The sequence below is a fragment of the Oncorhynchus clarkii genome, chromosome 29 (assembly GCF_045791955.1).
Source record: "Oncorhynchus clarkii lewisi isolate Uvic-CL-2024 chromosome 29, UVic_Ocla_1.0, whole genome shotgun sequence".
NCBI classification, from domain to species: domain Eukaryota; kingdom Metazoa; phylum Chordata; class Actinopteri; order Salmoniformes; family Salmonidae; genus Oncorhynchus; species Oncorhynchus clarkii.
In genome coordinates, this window is record NC_092175.1 from 11728346 (window position 1) to 11742993 (window position 14648).

Here is a 14648-nt window from a genome sequence, read left to right on the forward strand (position 1 = left end):
CACATAAATTCATCTTTTAATACACAATATAATAATTATTTTAACATCATAACAAAGTAGTAACTAGCACATCACCAGAATACAGATATGCATCTCAGAAAATCTAACGTAAACTTTATTATAATACAAAAGTGTCAAGGATTTACCTATACAATAAAACAGAAGAAAATGAACCAGAATGACATTTGCTCTCAAAGGTGGCAAAAAAGAACAATCCGAAAGTCACACCCCTACTAAGCCACACCTCCGTCTTCTGACCTGATCCGGTGGCTCATCGCTCAATACCCCAACTGAGTGACCCAACTAGCAAAATTAAAAATAGCCCAAAGTGTCTTCGGGCCACTATATAGCCAGCACATAAAACAAATGTCTCTATTGAATCTGCATCGCTGAAGCGTTACAGATTGCGCAATAGAAATGTAATTTGGTCATTTCCAATTGACATATTGAGCCGTGTATATATATATACACTATATATATATAAAGGTATGTGGACACCTCTTCAAATTAGTGGTTTTGGCTATTTCAGCCACACCCGTTGCTGACAGGAGTGTAAAATGGAGCAAACAGCTGTGCAATCTCCATCTTAAATAAGCATGCCCCATTCGAAAAATGTAGAACCAGGAACAGATAAAGCCTATGGTTTCACTCCTGCCGTGACTGCCCTTAACCAGCACAAAAACAACCTGTAGCGTATAGCATTAGCATCAAATAGCACCCGTGATATGCAACTTTTCAGTGAAGTTAGGAGCCAATATACACAGGCAGTTAGGAAAGCAAAGGCTATCTTTTTCAAACAGAAATTTGCATCCTGCAGCACAAACTCCAAAAAGTTCTGGGACACTGTAAAGAAAGAGCACCTCCTCCCAGCTGCCCACTGCAATGAGGCTAGGAAAAACTGTCACTACCAATAAATCCGCAATAATTGAGAATTTCAATAAGCATTTTGTTACGGCTGGCCATGCTTTCCACCTGGCCACCCCTACCCTGGTCAACAGCCCTGCACCTCCCACAGCAACTTGCCCAAGCTTCCCCCATTTCTCCTTCACCCAAATCCAGAAAGCTGATGTTCTGACAGAGCTGCAAATTCTGGACCCCTACAAATCAGCAGGGCTAGACAATCTGGACCGTCTCATTCTAAAATTATAAGCCGAAATTGTTGCAACCCCTATTACCAGCCTGTTCAACCTCTCTTTCGTATCGTCTGAGATCCCCAAAGATTGGAGAGCTGACACGGTCATCCCCCTCTTCAAAGGGGGTGACACTCTCGACCCAAACTGCTACAGACCTATCCTACCCTGCCTTTCTAAGGTCTTCGAAAGCCAAGTTAACAAACAGATCACCGTCCATTTCGAATTCCACCGTACCTTCTCCGCTATGCAGTCCGAGCTGGTCATGGGTGCACCTCAGCCACGCCCAAGGTTCTAAACCATGTCATAACCGCCATCGACAAGAGACAATACTGTGCAGCTGTATTCATCGACCTGGCCAAGGCTTTCGACTCTGTCAATCACCACATTCTCATCGGCAGACTCAACAGCCTTGAGTCTGCTGACAGCCTAACCAGTCTGGTTAGACTGTAAACTCTCCTTCCAGACTCACATTTAGCATCTCCAATCCAGAATTAAATCTAGAATCGGCTTCCTATTTCGCAACAAAGCATCCTTCAGGCCGTCATTGAAAATAAGAATTTGTTCTTAACTGACTTGCCTAGTAAAATAAAGGTAAAATAAAATAAAATGCTGCTAAACATACCTTCGTAAAACTGCCTATCCTGCCGACCCTTGACTTTGGCGATGTCATTTACAAAATAGCCCCCAACACTCTACTCAGCAAATTGGATGCAGTCTATCGCAGTGCCATCCATTTTGTCACCAAAGCCCCATATACTACCCACCACTGCGACCTGTATGCTCTCGTTGGCTGGCCCTCGCTTCATATTCTTCGCCAAACTCACTTTCTCCAGGTCATCTATATGTCTTTGCTAGGTAAAGCCCCGCCTTATCTCAGCTCACTGGTCACCATAGCAGCACCCACCCATAGGACATACTCCAGCAGGTATATTTCACTGGTCACCCACAAAGCCAATTCCTCTTTGGGCGCCTTTCCTTCCAGTTCTCTGCTGCTAATGACTGGAACGAATTGCAAAAATCACTGAAGCTGGAGACCCATATCTCCCTCACTAACTTTAAGCACCAGCTGTCAGAGCAGCTCACAGATCACTGCACCTGTACATAGCCCATCTGTAAATGCCCATCCAACTACCTCATCCCCATACTGTTATTTTTTGTTGCTCCTATGCACCCCAGTATCTCTACTTCTGCACATCTATCGCTCCAGTGTTTAATAGCTAAATTGTAATTATTTCGCCACTATTGACCTATTTATTGCCTTACCTCCCTTATCTTACCTCATTTGCACACACTGTATATAGACTTTTTCTCTATTGGGTTATTGACTGTATGTTTGTTTATTCCATGTGTAACTCTGTGTTTGTTTGTGTCGCACTGCTTTGCTTTATCTTGGCCAAGTCGAAGTTGTAGGCTAGTTGAGGACAAGTTCTCATTTACCTGGTTAAATAAAGGTGAAATATATATATTTTTTAAAATAGACAAACAGTGGCAGTAGAATGGCCTTACTGAAGAGCTCGGTCACTTTCAACGTGACATCGTCATAGGATGCCACTTTTCCAACATTCAGTTCATCAAATTACTGCCCTGCTAGAGCTGCCCCGGTAAACTGTAAGTGCTGGTATTGTGAAGCGAAAGTCTAGGAGCAATAACGGCTCAGCAGTGTAGAGGTAGGCCACACAAGCTCACAGAACGGGACCGCCGAGTGCTGAAGCGCACGCACGTAAAAATGGTCTGTCCTCGGTTGCAACACTCATTACTGAGATTTAAACTACCTCTGGAAGCAACATCAGCACAATAACTGTTCGTCTGCCTCTTCGTGAAATGGGTTTCAATGGCCTACCAGTCGTACACAAGCATAAGATCACCATGCGCAATGCCAAGTGTCAGCTGCAGTGGTGTAAAGCTCACCGCCATTTGACTCTGGAGCAGTGGAAACGTGTTCTCTGGAGTGATGAATCACGGTTCACCATCTGGCAGTCGGACGGACGAATCTGGGTTTGGCGGATGCCAGGAGAACGCTACCTGCCCCAATGAATAGTGCCAACTGTAAAGTTTTTCATGGTTCGGGCTAGGCCCCTTAGTTCCAGTGAAAGGAAATCTTAACGCTACAGCATACAATGATATTCTAGATGATTCTGTGCTTCCAACTTTGTGGCAACAGTTTGGGGAAGGCCTTTCCATGGTTCAGCATGATAATGCCCCCGTGCACAAAGCGAGGTCCATACAGAAATGGTTTGTTGCAATGGCCTGCACAGAGCCCTGACCTCAACCCCATCAAACACCTATGGTGGGAAAATGACAAGATTTGGTTATAATGCTGTTTATGCATCGAATAGCTTTGATGAGAACTCTCATCTACGTCTGTGTGAACTGAGAGCAGCTTAAAAACCTACAGCTGGCTTTCCATCGATAAGATGTGGTGGGTGTAACCGAGATAGAGAGAGCCTAGAGGAATAGAACAAAACCCTTATTATGTCTAATCATTCTTGCATCTGAGAAACAACACCAGAGGCAGATAACCAGGAAATGAACCCAAAGTGGCTTATGGTGCCACCCAATCTGCATGAGGGGATAGAACCAGCCATAACTAAGCATTCTTAGTGGCAGATATATAAGAAACAACATTTTCTGTAAAGGTTAGGCTGCTCGGCCCAACAGTCAAGAGTGTTTGGTTGACTAGTCTCATTTTTGCAAAAATAATCAATATTGGATAAAGACGACTGTTTGAAGAAATGACAAAGTCTCTCTCACTTGATTAGAATATTCAATGACACACCTTTGGGATGAATTGGAACGGAAACTGCGAGCCAGTGCCCGACCTCACGAATGCTCTTGTGGCTGAATGGAAGCAAGTCCCCACAGCAATGTTCCAACATCTAGTGGAAAGCCTTCCCAGAAGAGTGGAGTCTGTTATGCCAGCAAAAGGGGGACCAACTCCATATTAATGCCCATGATTTTGGAATGAGATGTTTGACGAGCAGGTGTCCACATACTTTTAGTCATGTAGTGTATTTCAATCACACTGTAATGCTAAACATCCCCGATATGGGTTGAGTAGAGTCCCTAGTCTTCTAAACCAGTGTTTCCCAGTGTTGACTATGACTGGTGTTAAAAAAAATCTCATTAAATCATTAAATGAAATCATACTCTACTTTAACCACAATGTATTTAAAAATGCGTTGGTTTGTTATGAAAAAGAGTGCTGTTAAACATTTGCATTTAAAGTACAACTTTTTAATGTATATAAACAAAGTGCATATGAATCTAACCATTCAAAACGAATACAATCTCAACATAATAATAGAATATTGCACCATGTCAAAGTAAAATAAATAACAATGTGCAAAACTGAGCATCCCACTTAAAACATTAAACTGATCCCTCTTTTCTCTCTCTTCTTTATTGACATGTTATAACCAGCACCACACAGCAATGCTGACCATATTTTGCTTTTATGAGAGATATGCATTCAGAAATTTAAGCTGCCTCACTTTCGAGGGGCTGATGCGGTTTCTTCTGTCAGTAATTATTTGTCCCGTTTTCGAGAAGACCCTCTCAGAGGGAACTGTTGTGACCACTATGCAGAGGGAACGGTTGTGGCCACTATGGGCTCCTCGAAATAGGATCGGACCTCCATTATAGCATCTGCTGAAGGATTCCTTCGTGCTGCATCCCCAGTTGCTCTGTTGTCAAACAGCATCCAAACAGCAGACGTTTGTGGCACTACTTCTACTGCTCTTCTTCCTGTTGCCCTGGTGCCTGAGCCAGCTGACTGCTGGGGCTGTCCCTCCCTGCTGCTGAGGTTATTCTTTGAAGAGCCTCATCAATCGCTCTGGCTTCACTGAAGGCTAACCTGGGGTCAAGTGCAGTGCTTTCTGATAGCACGTGATTATATTCCATTCTGTGGAACTTTCTGTCCATTGATGAACATAGGGTGTCCATCAACTCTGTCACATGTCCTGTGGTTACATTTGCTTCTCTCTGGCGGCTGGCTGGGATTCGCTGCAGACCCTGACACAGGAGTATCATTGTTGAGGCTGTCACATAGCTGAAAAGAGAGAACAGTAATTTATTAGTTCAGGTTCATGTTTTGTCTACCGATACTACATTCTCATCTACATGTATAATACTGAATTAAATAATGATGTAGTAATAACCAGAGGTGTGGACTCGAGTCACATGACTTGGACTTTAACACCAATGACTTGTGACTTAACTTGGACTTTAGCCTTTTGACTCGACCTGACTTGATACCCTCCCCAAGCCCAGATACAAAAAATTATGCTATTAAAAAAAGTGTGCAGCACATCATTCTTCATTTAACAGATTACAGTTTAAATCGGACAGCAGCCAATCAAATTGTGCCAGCTGAGGAAAAGGAACGTCGGCAGGTGAATTCAGATGGAGCCCTTGGAAAGATGACACCCCAAATTATTATTTTCGGATATAAAGACTACACTGTATCAACTAAAAACGGATTGCAACTTGCCAAACATACGTGTGTGTGTGTGTGGTTGTTAAGGTTGGGCGATTGTGTACAAGCCTACATCGCCCGGTTGCGCCCCATAGCGATCCTCGATAGTCGATTGCTATCCCCCATCTTTCTCATGGCTACCCATGTATTTCCATGGTAATATAAAGTTTATTTGGAAAGTAATAAATATATTTTTAAAAGCAACTCTGATTTGTGTAAATGTAATATACTAACTATTACTCTTGTTAAAAATTTGAAATGGTATTACATTTGGTGAAGAGAACATTATGACTTGTTTAGAACTCGAAACTCAAAGTTTAGGACTTGAGACTTGTCGGTCTTGACTTGGGACTTGAGTGCTAAGACTTGAGACTTACTTGTGACTTGTAAAACAATGAATTGGTCCCACCTCTGGTAATAACTGCTTACTGTACTTCTCTCCACTGATCTCCACAGTGACCTGCTCAAAGGGTTCCAGGACTCTGCACACCTCCTCCACCACCTCCCATTCCTCTTGGGTCAGAGCATCAGCAGGTGCATTGGCAATGGCCAGGGTAGAGATGATGGCATCCGTTGCCTCAAGAAACCGCTTCAACATATAAAATGTTGAATTCCACCTTGTAGTTCAGTCTTGTTTAGGCCTCAGCTCAGACATCCCCATCTGGCGTTGTGTAGACTTTTGTTTTTCAGCACCTACTGTGCTCCTGTGGAAGTATTCCACAGCTGCTTTCACTTTGTCCACAGTGGGCTTCATCACCATCAGAGCATCTCTTACAATCAGGTTGATTGTGTGGGCAAGACCTAGATCATTTTAACATTTTCATGGCTTTGGTTATGTTAGCTGCATTGTCGCTAACACAACAGACCACTTTTTCATCTACCTGCCATTCTCTAGCCACTCTCAACAGTTCCTCTGCCATGTTCTCTGAGGTGTGTCTGTCACAGAACTCAAAGCAGTCCAGAAGACAGCTAGACATCGAAACATCTTCAAATGAAATGACATGTAACCGACATGTAAGAAGTGGTTACCCTTGATGTCCAGCAGTCAGTGGTAAGGCAAACTGCAGTAGCTTTTTGGACTCTTTCCCGCACATCTCCACGTTTGGAGGTACTGGCTCCACCACTATCACTAGCAGGCCCACTAGCTTCTCGAAGCCCTGCTACAGCTAGCTTCACAGTTTGGTGCACAGTACACATATGCCAGTGTAGGTTGTGCATAGAACTGGCTTTATATGAGATTTTGTTTTGGCAAATTCTACACTGTGCTCTAACACTGTCTACATTATTAAAATTCATCCAAATGCTACTGTGCTTCCGACTCATTTTCCAGCTGTTGTTTTCACAGATGTCCTTCCTCTCTCTCCTCGGCTGCTAAGTGTGTGACTGTGAGTGAGTTGGCTCGGCCCTCCCTCACGCATCTTTGGTTCATTGGTTGACACTGCGTGTCTGATTGACAGGAACAACAGGTGAGGCTGTTAGTCTGAGCAGACAGTCAGAACGAATGTGTGTGCTTGAGCATTTAGGCCTATATTATTTTATACTTTTTTTCGTTCTTTGAATTAGTTAATTCTATTCATTTAAATCTTTTGATATTCACATGTTAATTTGTTGTTTATTTTTATAAATAGATTCGGCTCTCCTGATATGCGAGTCGTCTCCCAGTGTTCACCTACAAGAGCTCTTAAAGCCGTCTCGTTCGCAAACGACCCATCACTAGAGTTTGAATGTTTGATGTTTTTAATATCTGCAGCCAGGCAAGACTTACAATACAATATACAAGGTCCAGGATCCTAACACTGTAAAGAGAACCATGTGAACACATGATCTTGTGTGATCACGTGATTTAATGTAGAGCTAATGTGAAGCAACGTGAAGCAACATGTGAAGCAACATGTGATAACATGTAAAGGTGTAATAAAAATTATTTAAATATATAAAACAACTTCAATGTGTTATTTCTATAAACATTATGCAGCTGTATTCTGGTTTCAATTAATGTAAAAATAAACTTGGGACTCAGACTTAAATCGGATTAGAACTCTTAATCTCTTGGTTGCTAGCAACCTGATATGTCCAGCTACAGTGCAGCTCCAGCACTAGATCTGTGTGAAAGAGATATGGCCACAGACTTTACTCGCAAGAATGCATTTCTGCACGTTGCTAAAAGCTGCCCAGAGTCAAGTAAATAATTATCCAATTGTTACCAGCAATGTAAAACTTGAATTGTTCAATCACACTACACACAGAGTATAAATAAATGATTTGAGTATTTGGTCTTGCAGCCTCTCGGTTGGGTGGGAATCAATGTTTCTGCAGTGCCACTAGGTTCATAATTATTCATAGTATATTCTCAACAAATTGGTGTACGGTTAGGGTACGGTGTCGTTGCCTGGGGTAGAAAAAGGTCAAAGGTACACTTCACAGCCAATGTTTTTAGATAAGGTATGATCATCAGGTGGGGGTAATGTACTGGTCGGGCTCAATACTATATTTGGGGGTGTGCGTATATATATATATATATATATATACAGTGCCTTGCGAAAGTATTCGGCCCCCTTGAACTTTGCGACCTTTTGTCACATTTCAGGCTTCAAACATAAAGATATAAAACTGTTTTTTTTTTGTGAAGAATCAACAACAAGTGGGACACAATCATGAAGTGGAACGACATTTATTGGATATTTCAAACTTTTTTAACAAATCAAAAACTGAAAAATTGGGCGTGCAAAATTATTCAGCCCCTTTACTTTCAGTGCAGCAAACTCTCTCCAGAAGTTCAGTGAGGATCTCTGAATGATCCAATGTTGACCTAAATGACTAATGATGATAAATACAATCCACCTGTGTGTAATCAAGTCTCTGTATAAATGCACCTGCACTGTGATAGTCTCAGAGGTCCGTTAAAAGCGCAGAGAGCATCATGAAGAACAAGGAACACACCAGGCAGGTCCGAGATACTGTTGTGAAGAAGTTTAAAGCCGGATTTGGATACAAAAAGATTTCCCAAGCTTTAAACATCCCAAGGAGCACTGTGCAAGTGATAATATTGAAATGGAAGGAGTATCAGACCACTGCAAATCTACCAAGACCTGGCCGTCCCTCTAAACTTTCAGCTCATACAAGGAGAAGACTGATCAGAGATGCAGCCAAGAGGCCCATGATCACTCTGGATGAACTGCAGAGATCTACAGCTGAGGTGGGAGACTCTGTCCATAGGACAACAATCAGTCGTATATTGCACAAATCTGGCCTTTATGGAAGAGTGGCAAGAAGAAAGCCATTTCTTAAAGATATCCATAAAAAGTGTTGTTTAAAGTTTGCCACAAGCCACCTGGGAGACACACCAAACATGTGGAAGAAGGTGCTCTGGTCAGATGAAACCAAAATTGAACTTTTTGGCAACAATGCAAAACGTTATGTTTGGCGTAAAAGCAACACAGCTCATCACCCTGAACACACCATCTCCACTGTCAAACATGGTGGTGGCAGCATCATGGTTTGGGCCTGCTTTTCTTCAGCAGGGACAGGGAATATGGTTAAAATTGATGGGAAGATGGATGGAGCCAAATACAGGACCATTCTAGAAGAAAACCTGATGGAGTCTGCAAAAGACCTGAGACTGGGACGGAGATTTGTCTTCCAACAAGACAATGATCCAAAACATAAAGCAAAATCTACAATGGAATGGTTCAAAAATAAACATATCCAGGTGTTAGAATGGCCAAGTCAAAGTCCAGACCTGAATCCAATCGAGAATCTGTGGAAAGAACTGAAAACTGCTGTTCACAAATGCTCTCCATCCAACCTCACTGAGCTCGAGCTGTTTTGCAAGGAGGAATGGGAAAAAAAATCAGTCTCTCGATGTGCAAAACTGATAGAGACATACCCCAAGCGACTTACAGCTGTAATCGCAGCAAAATGTGGTGCTACAAAGTATTAACTTAAGGGGGCTGAATAATTTTGCACGCCCAATTTTTCAGTTTTTGTTTGTTAAAAAAGTTTGAAATATCCAATAAATGTCGTTCCACTTCATGATTGTGTCCCACTTGTTGTTGATTCTTCACAAAAAATACAGTTTTATATCTTTATGTTTGAAGCCTGAAATGTGGCAAAAGGTCGCAAAGTTCAAGGGGGCCGAATACTTTCGCAAGGCACTGTATATATATATATATATATGTGTGTATTAATATATGCCTAAGTCTTTTAACAGTTGAAGCGTTTGATAACTATGCCAATGCCACTAGTATACCTCTTTTGACACTGACTGTTCTACAAATGTGGTTACATAATTTGTTAGCGCTGTACTGTGAAGAGGTTATCATAAATTCTCCAGTATCTTAATGGCAACTTGATGCTGTGAATTTGATGGTTCTTAACTGGAGCTCCTTACAAGTCACTATAATTTACTGGGAAAATGTTGCTGGTAAAGTAGAGAACACTTGCTGCTGCTAACAATCTTGCCAGTAACCTATTGTGCCCCCACTGTCTCTTCTTTCGACAACATGCACATCACTTGTGTGGCTTATTCTAGGCAAGGCATTCAGGTAGCTCTTTTGGGCTCCCATAAGAGCGAACGGTTTCCTAGTTAATGTAATCTGTTCAGAAACCTTTTTTGTGTATAGTGTCAGTTCTGCCGCCTCCGTAAAGGCAGTTGTAAGTGCATGTGATAACAACCTGTAAGCAAATGTATTTTATAGCCATGCAATTGTATTACTCACTTTCCTACCAGACCATCAAGCCAGTTAGTGTGATGGATTGGCTTGGATTGGGGGGGGGGGGGGGGGGGGGGGGGGGGGGGGGGGGAGCATTTCAGTTTTTTTTTCAGCTCATGAAAAATGGGACCAACACTTTACATGTTGCGTTTATATTTTTGTCCAGTGTAGTTGACAGGAAGTTAATTAAAACTAAACATTAACTTTCTGATGAACCAGCTGCCATTATCCTACTGGAAAATGCAAAGTAACCTCTTAACAGTGCAGTTGTTGATTGCCAGAAGTGCTTACACAGATTGAAGAACTGACAATGGCAAAATAGGTTCTCAACCTTCATCGACATAACCATAAACCTAGTGATGTTACTTTTGATGCTGGATATACAGTGGCAAGAAAAAGTATGTGAACCCTTTGGAATTATCTAGACTTCTGCATAAATTGGTCATATAATTTGATCTGCTCTTCATCTAAGTCACAAAAAAAATAGACAAACACAGTGTGCTTACACTAATAACACACAAACAATTATACGTTTTCATGTCTTTATTGAACACACCACGAAAATATTCACAGTGCAGGGTGGGAAAAGCATGTGAACCATTGGATTTAATAACCGTTTGACCCTTTAGCAGAAATAACCTCAACCAAACATTTTTTGTAGTTGAGGATCAGACCTGCACAATGGTCAGGAGGAATTTTGGACCATTCCTCTTTACAAAACTGTTTCCGTCATTGATAACAAGCTATCCAGGCCCTGAGGCAGCAAAGCAGCCCCAAACCATGATAATCCCTCCACCATACTTTACAGTTGGGATAAGGTTTTGATGTTGGTGTGCAGTGCCTTTTTTTTCTCCACACATAGTGTTGTGTGTTCCTTCCTAACAACTCAACTTTAGTTTAATCTGCCTACACATTATTTTGCCAGTAGCGCTGTGGAACATCCAGGTGCTCTTTTGCAAACTTCAGATGTGGAGCAATTATTTTTTTTGGACAGAAGTCTGTAGTGTCCTCCCATGAACACCATTCTTGTTTACTGTTTTACGTGTCGTAGACTCGTCAACAGAGATGTTAGCATGTTCCATAGGTTTCTGTAAGTCTTTAGCTGACACTCCAGGATTCTTCTTAACCTCATTGAGCATTCTGCACTGTGCTCTTGCAGTCATCTTTGCAGGATGCCCACTCCGAAGGAGAGTAGCAACAGTGCTGAACTTTCTCCATTTATAGATAATTTGTCTTAAGCACACTGTTTGTCTATTGTTGTGACTTAGATGAAGATCAGATCACATTTTATGACCAATTTATGCAGAAAACCATGTCCTTCCAAAGGGTTCACATATTTTTTCTTGTCACTGTATAAACAGTCTGACAGGGAGCCTAAGGAACGAAAATGTATTATTTAGGCTATATTATTTCAAATATTTCAAGGCTATAACCTACAAAGAAATATATTGTGAAGCATTTGCGAATGCGACACAATAGGCTAGTAGGGACATAAAGCACTCAGCATTTAAACACCATGTTGTTGTATTAAATCATTATAGTCTACAAATTGCCCATATAGGCTGTGACATATTTAGAAGTGAAACGGACGACCAAAACAACTGGATTCGTTTTCTCTTTCATGCCCTGCTTCCAGTCCACTTACCGATATCTGAACAAGAGAGCCTCATCAAAATTGCAACAAAATGTAATTTAATCAGAAACCACTGCCAGGTTTCTGGATAGGGCCGTGCTCAGAGTTTGTTGCCTTGGCAAATTGCGCTGTTAAGACACTGATGCCATTTGCAACCACGTACCTATGTGAGAGTGGATTATCGGCCCTCACTAGCATGAAAACTAAATACAGGCACAGACTTTGGGCGGGAAATGATTTAAGACTTAGACTCCCTCACTCCGCTCCGATCCAGCTTCGCTCCGCTCACATACTCTGGCGCAGATGCCTGTATCACTTTATCAGAAGCATTTGATCAATGACATCCGAAGTTTAGTTCCATCGAACAACCACCTGATTTGGTTTGGTATAACACAAAAAGGCTACGCTGAGCACATGCTACGGGAGCGTCATATATAATTATTTTGACCAAGAGGTGCCACTAGTTGACACTGTGTTGATAAAAGCCTTGAGTAATTAACCTATTTTCAACACAATTAGCTGGAAAACCTCAATGCTTCAGGAAGGTTTGTTTCCCCATCACTAGACTAAACTACTTAAACTGGTACAATATTTTTACTGATGGTTGACACAAATACAACAGATTTTAAACCCCCAAATATGCTAATGAGCCCCACCAGCACATTGCCTCCACCTACATTTCAAAGTGCAGTAATGATTGTACCCAAAACTTGAACGGCCCTACAACTGATAATTACTCATCCCTGAGCTACAACTTCTCCCACATGCTGATTTCTGACGTCACCTACTAAGGAAATGACCTCAACAACAGCATTTGCAGCAGATAAATGTAACAAAACATTATTCATTAAACGCAATCTATTAATATGGTTTTTGAACTCTAGAATTTGTTTAAAAGCATGATAGCTGTACTTTTAGTTTATGGTTGACGCAGCGTGTTGGCCATTAACCAATTTACATTTTCCAACTTGAATTTCCAACTTCAAGTAGTAAATTCCCACCTTCCACATGGTTATGAACACAGCTTTATATGCCATATATTTTGGGGAAAAATGTACCATTATACTATATCTGCACATGTACCCAAAAAATAAATCATAAGGAATAAGGTTTTGAAGTGCCTGTTCTGTAGCTGAGATATATATACATATATACAGTACCAGTCAAAATCATCCGACCTCAACCCAATTGAGATGGTTTGGGATGCGTTGGACCGCAGAGTGAATGAAAAGCAGCCAACAAGTGCTAAGCATATGCGGGAACTCCTTCAAGGCTGTTGGAAAAGCATTCCAGGTGAAGCTGGTTGAGAGTAAAATATATTTTGATTTGTGTCACACATTTTTTTGGTTATGACATGATTCCATCTGTGTTATTTCATAGACTGATGTCTTCACAATTGTTCTACTATGTAGAAGAAGAAAAAAAAGTAAAAATAAAGAAAAAACCTTGAATGAGTAGGTTTGTCCAAACGTTGGACTAGTAGTGTTTAGATATAAATGTAAAAGATCAATTTTTGGTCATGTCATTAGGGGGACTATTTACCCCTTATGCACATTGTGACACTTTTATAGACCAGTACTGGGTTACTTTCAGGCGACTCCCCTGAAGCTTGTTTGTGTCGCAAAATAACAATCCCCTTCGTATTCTTGAGTCTCCCCCTTCGATACTAGTGCGATATTAATTTGTAGCTCCAACTGTTCGGTCTGGACAGTATTTTTTGCTGCTGTCGAAGACATCTTTGAAATTAGGACATCTGCGACAGATGACAGCCGTAAAGCTTGTGGATGTCGTAGAGAAAAACTGACACTGTCATATTCGTGAGAATCTCATCTTTTCGATGGTGGTGACATTCATTTGTAGCTCAAGCCGTTTGGGTTTTACATACTAGTTCCTGGTGATTTTCTTGTCCTGATCCTCTCATGTGTAGAAAAAGACTGTCTTTAAAAGCCTCATGTTATGGAATAGGCACAAGCTTTATATCGGCGGAAAGAGGGGGATTGAGCTGCAGCCTATACAAAAAAATGTTAAGTCTCTAGCCTAAACACACAAGGCGCTATTCAATATTCCAAATGACGTCAGTGTGTGTCGCTAGGGAGCGTCAATCAACTTTAGGGGGTTAAGTTCCCGTCATTTAGGAAAGTTAACCAGTTTGCTAATTCAAATTTTCCGCTATTGAAAATACTGTAAAATAATTAAAATTGACATTTTTGTGTACTTCCTGTACAGTTCAGTTGATTAAATACACAAGTTGTTTCCACTATTTTCACCGCAACTCAGTGGCTGGTAATTTACTATAAAATTAAAGGTAAAAATTATTATTATTATTTTTTACCATAAGCGCATGTAAGTATCCTATAGGTTTAAATGCAATTGCAAGTGAGGCATTCCAAGTTCATTTGCAGGATGAGCCAAAAATTACCCAAGTTCATTGTGATTGACAGTAAATATATAGCAAATCACTAATACAGTATCATATTTCTGTAGAAGTGTTCTGTATAAAGACTACAATTTACCACAAAATTAACAGCAATGGCTAACAGTGTAGTTTCTTGTTAACACATGTATTTTTGGAACCCTTCACATGACATTTCACACACGAAGACACGTGTTTTTGGAACACTTAATGTGATCAAATGTGCAATTCCATGTGTTATCGCTGTTGAGCTAAACTAGAACCACACCTGGAATTTTAACTC